The sequence below is a fragment of the Neltuma alba genome, unplaced genomic scaffold (genome assembly GCF_004799145.2).
Source record: "Neltuma alba isolate B1F8T4 unplaced genomic scaffold, ASM479914v2 tig00003487_pilon, whole genome shotgun sequence".
In the NCBI taxonomy this organism is placed as follows: domain Eukaryota; kingdom Viridiplantae; phylum Streptophyta; class Magnoliopsida; order Fabales; family Fabaceae; genus Neltuma; species Neltuma alba.
The window spans coordinates 41131-49083 of record NW_021633299.1 but is presented as its reverse complement, the minus strand read 5'-3'; the positions used below and the strand labels follow the sequence as shown (position 1 = coordinate 49083).

At 36.0% G+C, this 7953-nt stretch overlaps 1 pseudogene; it reads left to right on the top strand.

Annotated features, from left to right (window-relative positions):
• Nucleotides 1-321: 321 nt before the first annotated feature.
• On the top strand, nucleotides 322-7737 carry LOC114741708 (regulator of nonsense transcripts UPF2-like; annotated as a pseudogene).
• Nucleotides 7738-7953: the final 216 nt, after the last annotated feature.

Here is a 7953-nt window from a genome sequence, read left to right as displayed (position 1 = left end):
TTTACCCCTCCTTGAAAGAGTTTCTTCCGGGAAGAAGATACATAAGAAGTCACAATTTGAAATCTTTTAGGATTTGGAGATTGAGATATCAAAAATACATTGCAAATGTAAATCCCTGAGCAAAGAAACAGTTCAATTAATTTCACACTCATGCCACCCCTATTTTATGCAGAATAGATATGGATGGCTTTTGACTAACATCAAATTCCCTAACTAGCCACATGGAAAATTCCCTAGCTATCCCTTGATTCCTTCATTGCAGTAGATCTGATACACAATTGAATTACATTATGTAAGACAATGATTTTAAATTGATTTTTTTTTTTTTTTGGGTTAATTGTATCCCAGGCTTGTTTAGATGATTTCACTCATCACAACATTGATGTAGCTTGCAATCTCCTTGAAACCTGTGGTCGTTTCTTATATCGATCCTGAAACTACAATACGTATGGCTAACATGTTGGAGATACTGATGCGCTTGAAAAATGTGAAAAACCTGGATCCCAGACATAGTACTTTAGTGGAGAATGCCTACTACCTTTGCAAGCCACCAGAGAGATCTGCACGAGTTTCTAAAGTCCGTCCTCCATTGCATCAGGTGTAACATGTATTTCAAGTTATTTGGTTTCTGATATCTGTTAAGCATCTGAATTAACATTCTAAGTGATTTCTTTTTTTTTTTTTTTTTCCTGCTGCAGTATATCAGAAAATTACTTTTCTCTGATCTTGACAAATCTACCATTGAGCATGTGTTGAGGCAACTTCGTAAGTTGCCATGGAGTGAATGTGAATCATACCTTTTAAAATGCTTCATGAAGGTTCATAAAGGAAAATATGGTCAAATCCATCTGATAGCTTCTCTCGCTGCTGGTTTAAGTCGCTATCATGATGAATTTGCAGTGGCTATAGTTGATGAGGTTGGTATCTCCTGTCGTTTCTTTTCAATTCAATATCATGATCTAGATTTTGGGGAATGTCTGTTTTTCTGGAAAGATATCCTTAAACTAGAGAATACAAGAAAATCTCATAACAGAGCAGGAGTGAAAGACGTGAATAGCTTATAAATGTAAAGGTCAGCAATATCTTTACTGATCAGACATTGCGACACCCTTAAAATTCGTGCAGAGCAGTTGAGGGCGGCTTTATAAATAATTCCGTCTCACAATATATGTAAGGGAAAAAATTTGTCCAAGAAGATGCAAGCATCCCTCTCCAACCAGGGCAAAGATAATCTGGTGTTCATTTGAATGGTTTCGATATAAATTAAGTATTCTATCTTCTTTAATTAGCAGTGTCAGCTGCAGCTAACTCTCCCCTGTCATGGGAAAATGAACTTTGCAAATGATTTCTTTTACCACATTTTTTTTCCCCTAATGATTGTGCTTGGTTGTGCTCTCGGTTGGAATTGTGATATTTGTGACGTGAGTTTCAGGTTTTGGAGGAGATTAGACTTGGGCTGGAGCTAAATGACTATGGGATGCAGCAACGAAGACTTGCCCATATGCGATTCCTTGGGGAGCTTTATAATTATGAGCATGTTGACTCCTCTGTTATATTTGAGACGCTATATCTAGTTCTTGTTTTGGTCATGGAACTCCAGAGGTACGGTTTAGACTTTTGTTCTTTCAGTTCAGTCAGAGTGACTAAGAAGGTTGTTGCAAAGATAGTGATATGTTTCATGTATTGGATAGTAGAACTGATATCTTTAATAGGCGACGTATCACAACAGATAAAAGAATAAAATTCTTTATAACTCTCGCATGCTGGAAAAACATACCTGCGCAGTATAAGAAATGACAGTAATATGCTAAGATACCATTCTTCCTTTTTTTATGCAAAATTTTTCTGTATTTAAAATATATTTCCTCTTAGGCGAGAGGCATACTGTTTTAAACTTAAAAGCTCTTAATGCCTTGGATTTGGTAATGATTTGTTTTGAAATGTATGAATGAAAATTGTTTAAATGATTTTGTTTTGCATATATGGCAACCGTCTCATACCATAGTGTACATTTCATACTTCCAGCAAGATGTGTTGGATCCACCGGAAGATTGTTTTCGTATCAGGATGGTTATAACTCTTCTTGAAACTTGTGGACATTACTTTGACCGAGGATCTTCTAAGAGAAAACTTGATCGATTCCTCATACACTTTCAGAGGTATATTCTAAGCAAAGGTGCACTGCCATTGGACATTGAATTTGATTTACAGGTTAGTCAGGCGGCTCTTTAATAGATCTCATTTTCTCTGCTTAGTATATATACAAATATATGAAGCAGAAGGATGTCTGTCGGCATGCTTACATTCTAGATGTTGCCTAAATTGTTAATTGCTAGTTTTTTTATGTTGAGAAACCCTATCAAGGTAGGACTATTAATGGATCAATGGATTATTGATAACTAGGTCTGAGTAGGTCTGAGTAGGTCTGAGTTTATCATTACCTAAAGTAGAGTTAACTATTGTTTTTTAGTTTAACTATCTTCTCATTTCATTATGTTTTGGAGTTTATATTATCGTTAATCTATTTTCAAGTATATAAATAAGATGAGGGATTGCCATAGCATGTATGAGAGTTTCTTGTGCGTGCAAGCCTTCCCATTTGTGCATTCAATACTTTTTAACATAGGTCATGTTTTTGTCTGTCGATTTCTTCTAAGAAACCATTGGCAAAAGGCCACAGAGATGCCAAATGAAATGATTTATCTTAGATAATACTCAAGCAACTCTGGCTATAATGCTTGATTCCTGCGTTTTGCTTTAACCACATACACCATTAGTACTAGCAAAAAAGGTGACGTTTCCACCACAAAGCATTATTCTCCTTCTCTCGAAAATGTATAGACTAAAAAAAAGAAAACCCTAGTAAGCGCACAAGCCTAGTGCCCACAAAAAATTCCTGAATAACAAGTAATTTCACAATGCCTTAATAGAAGAATCTTATTTTTCCCCTTTTATGTTGCTTATACATGTGATTAAGGCTTATATGTGGCCCACATAGGCCCTCCTGCCTTGGAGCTTATTGCCGAGTTGTTAGTGAAGTTTCAGATGTAAACTAATTGACCTGTTTTCTTTACGGGGGTGTTTGTAAATTGAAATTTTTTTCACACGATTAAGCTGTTGAAATAAATTTTTGTAAATCCATGTAATTTTAAATTGATTTCAAGTGATCCTGAGTTTTATAGATTTTGGTTTCAACAGAATCTGAGGGCCTATTTTTTTAGGCTTAAAAAGTAAATGTGTTTTCAGATAATTTAGAGATTTTATGAATAATAATTTTGTGTAGAGATTTTATAAAAAGCAGTAATTTTTGCGTTTGCTTACAATAATAAAAAGTGATTATTATTGAGTGATTTTCAAATTTGATGATATCTTTATGCATCTCCATTCATAAAAAATGATTTATTATATATTTGTTTTCAAATTCTATGATATCTCTAGATATCTCAGTATTTTTATAACATTCTCTCATCTACTCGTTCTGATTATTGTTAGAAGATATCCGAAGTAGCTTCTCAAAATCATCAGACATTTGCCCTTTTTTTTTTTTAAAGATTCTGATTAATTTCAAAGGCTAAACAAGCATTGGAGAATTTCACAAAAGTGACCCCCCCCCCCCCCAAAACAAATGATAAGTGATTTTTTCCTGAAAAGGCTTAAACTAACTAGTACCGAAAATAAGTGATTTTTAGATAGTTTAGGGATTTTATGAAAATTTATTTATGGGAGAATTACCATGAAGTCCCAAGGAAAGAATTTAGTTACCAAAAAGTCCCAATGACAAGTGAGTAGCATCAATCAGTTGTCATTTCCTACATTAGAAAGCATGCTTCTCAGCCAGTTGTCAATGGACTTTGGGGTAATTAAATCCCTTCGTTGGATCTGAATGCAATTCCCCCTTAATTCATTGTGTAGAGATCTATAAAGGTATAAATTATTGTGTTTGATTATAATCATACAAGATGACTATTATTTAATTATTTTCATATTTTTGACATTGTTTTGTATCTTTATTAATAAAAATAATTTACTTAGTAATTTTTAAATTTTATAATATCTTTGTGTAAGTCCATATTTTTTGTGATATTCTCCCTGATTCACCACATCTGATTATTTTCAGAAGCTAAAATAATCAGAAAATTCTTTTTCCCCCATATTCTTGTTAGTTTTGAAAGCTTACACAGACATAATGAAATTTCACCAAAATTCTTTTTTTCCCCATATTCTTGTTATTTTTGAAAGCTTACACAAACCTAATGAAATTTCACCAATGTGATCCCCCCCCCCCCCCCAAAAAAAAGAGAGAAAAATTTAAGTGATTTTTTCAAGAAGAAACCTTAAAAATTGGGCCCTTAGTGAAATATTTTAAAATTTTTGCATATGAAGTATAATTGGAGGTTTAGATGATAACTGGTTACATAAAGAAAAATCCATTTCTAAGCAATATTTTTTTTAACTCCTCCCTCCATTTCAATTATGAGGCATTTTTAACTAGAACGCATGAACCAAGAAAAATAGTTAGGTAGTTTAGATTTCAGAATTTTTCCCAATTTTACCTTTATTTAATAGTACCAATAATTAATTATCTGTTAGGGAAGGTAAGTAAATTTGATGTGCTCTACTGCTCTTACGACCATTTTAAGTAAAAAGTTACTAATTGCTTTTAGAACTCTGTAGAATGCCTTATATTTTGAACATAGTATTTTACAAAACATGCCTTATATTTGACATGGAGATGGTAATTCTGACTAATGCTGGTCCAATGAGATTAATTTGTGGAATGTCACATTGTAAACAAACATAAAGAATAATAAAACCACCTCCTATGTATCTGTTTAGATTTTTGGGAGCTTGGTGATTATTCCCCGTAGTTGAGAAAACTTTTCATAGAAATTACTAAGTCCTGTTTTGAAAGTTTAACCTTGGGCGGGTAGCATGAGAAAAAACCTTCAAGATTTTTTACATGTTGCAATGGTACCTGACGCCTCAGATCAGTTGTTGGGCCTGGGTGTCAATATACAAAGAGATGTGATAACGTGACCATGGAATGCTGAATTATGGTAGATATACTCAAAAAGACAACACCCCATTCACCTAAGCCTGGTATCCTGTTGGATACAAATTACTCCGGCAGAGATCACGTGTATTTATTAGTCAGTTTCCTATTTCCGCCAATGTACTCTCAAGGATGTTAGTTTTTGCAATCTTCCATTTTTGCCAAATAAGGATGATTTTATTGTGATTATGCATTGTGAAATGATCAATGTTTTGTGTGGAGGAATGTTTTTTGTGAATAATTTAACTCTAACCATATCCCATTATGCGGACAAATAGAGAATTCTTGTACTAAGGAGCGGGAAGATGGGGTGATCTGTAATGGGAATTTTGCATGTTAATATATTGGGAGCTTGCTTAAAGTACTTATCTGCCTCCAAATCTAAAAGGAACCGAATTTTCCTGATTCAAATATCAATTTTAGCATATTAATTATAAAGGGTTAAACAGTAATAATGAGCTAAAGATGTATTCACAGGCCCCCTAAATCATGCAAGGCTTACTAATCTTCCTTGGATGCTTCGATATGGGTTATGCTCACAATTTTTTTTTTCCCCTAAGTAAATCTTAATTAACCAAATTGACAAGTTACAAATCTTAGTTCTAAAATAATAGTCACATTGTAACATAAATAATAAAAGTATACTATGGTACTGAATTTATGTTGTCAAGTTGACTTTTAAGTGGAGTTTTACAAAATTCCCTTTTCTTTTTCAATTAAAATTTTTTATCATAAATATGATCAATATCTATTATGTGTCTGACTCATGATTGATGCTCATGTAGGACCTGTTTGCGGACTTGCGTCCCAATATGACACGATACACATCAATTGAGGAAGTGAATGCAGCTCTTGTAGAGCTTGAGGAGCATGACCGTATTTCTTCTTCTGACAAGGCCAGTAGTGAAAAGCATTCGGACACTGAGAAACCTTCAAGTAGGAGTACACCTCATACTACAGCAAGGAATGGGCAGAGCATTGATAATGGTACAGAAGACAATGGAGTGCAAGATGATCTGAATGACAGTGAGAGTGATTCAGGGAGTGACGTACTTGATGTGGAGGGACATGATGATGAGGAGTTAGATGAGGAAAATCATGAGGATGGATGTGAGAGTGAAGATGAGGATGAGGATGATGATGGGGCTGTACCTGCTTCTGATGAGGAAGATGAAATCCATGTGAGACAGGCAGTGGCAGATTTGGACCCTCGGGAAGAAGCCAGTTTTGATCAGGAGCTTAAGGCTGTAGTACAGGCAAGGAACTGTATAATTTGTTTCCTTTCTCCTGCTCACTTCTGCAGTCTTGACTTCCCTTTTTTGCAAAAGTTATTTTGCCGTTTTCCTTCTGAATTTTGACATTTAGGCCATTGTAAAATACCATCTGGGAACAAAATGTTACAATGTTTGTGTCTTTTGGGTCTCATTAATTTGGATGGAAAAGGGGGGTCATACTGTTAATTTGGATGGAAAAGGGGGGTCATACTGAGCTCAAGAATGGCGGTAACAGATGAATAATGTTGTTCCTATGTTTTTTTCTCCCCGAAGGATGATGGAAATTTAGTGGGGAAAAAGTAGTTTGTTATAGATGATGTTAGGCTGTCTGTTATAGCATTTTGAATGACACGATTTAATGCTTTGTGCAGGAGAGTATGGAACAGCGGAGGCAAGAGCTGCGAGGTCGTCCCACATTAAACATGATGATTCCGATGAACTTGTTTGAGAGTTCCACCAAAGATCACCACCATGCGAGGGTGGGTGGGGAAAGTGGTGATGAGACATTGGATGAGGAGATGGGTGGAAACAAAGAGGTACAGGTGAAAGTTCTTGTGAAGAGAGGGAACAAGCAACAAACGAAGCAGATGTACATTCCCCGAGATTGCTCATTGGTGCAGAGTACAAAGCAGAAAGAAGCAGCTGAACTGCAAGAGAAAGAAGACATCAAAAGGCTTGTCTTGGAGTATAATGATAGAGAAGAAGAGGAGTTGAATGGATTAGGAACCCAGCCAACAAACTGGTTGCTCAGCGTAGGCAACAAGGGTTCTGGCCGTGGCAACACTTCGGAAGGAACCGGTGGCCGGAGTGGCGGATCACGGCATCGGCATCATAGTCATGCTGGCAGTGGGGCCTACTATAGTCGGAGAAAGTGAAATGTACAAGATATATTCTGAATTCTGAGAGTAGATCAAGCCTAATTCCTCTCGGCAAGCTAAATATTGGGAAAACAGTAGTTTCAGCATGCTAAATTTGGGAAACAGTGGCAGGTCTGGCCGATCACGGCATCGGCATCATAGTCAATCCTCGTCTTTCATACACTCACCCTGTGCTATCGAGATGATTCAGGGTTAGAAGCTTAGTCTCTTGTTGGTTCAGAACCTGGAGTTTGTTGGTGAATACAATGTGGAATGAGGCGCAGTTGCAGTGCAGTGCAGTGCGTCGCCAAAATGTACTGGCTGCTTGGGGCGACGTGTTTGATGCTTGATGAAATCCTGTGTAACCACCATATTCTTAGCATGTGTTCATTGTATAGTCCTCCATATGAAGAGACAAATTATTCTAAGATAGAGATGTGGCTTTCGCTGGACCAGTAGTAATGTAAAGTGGAGAATGATGAATATGGAAGTGATTTGACATGCTACTAATTTAATATTGCCTCATTTGAAACAAGGTTTGAATTCCATAGCATGCTCTTCGTCTTTCCCTTTTGATCCCCAGTTGCTATAGGGAACAAAGGACGAAATCGATTCTTTTACTCAAGTGGTTCTCGCTTCTCCTTGTTCAACTTCGTGGAGAACGAGGGCTTTTGTAGAGGTGATCTCACTGCAATATTACAGAAAAATTTAAAATTAATGCTAACCAAAAAGACTAATTTGACCCCATTAAAGCCTCAATCAAATTAGA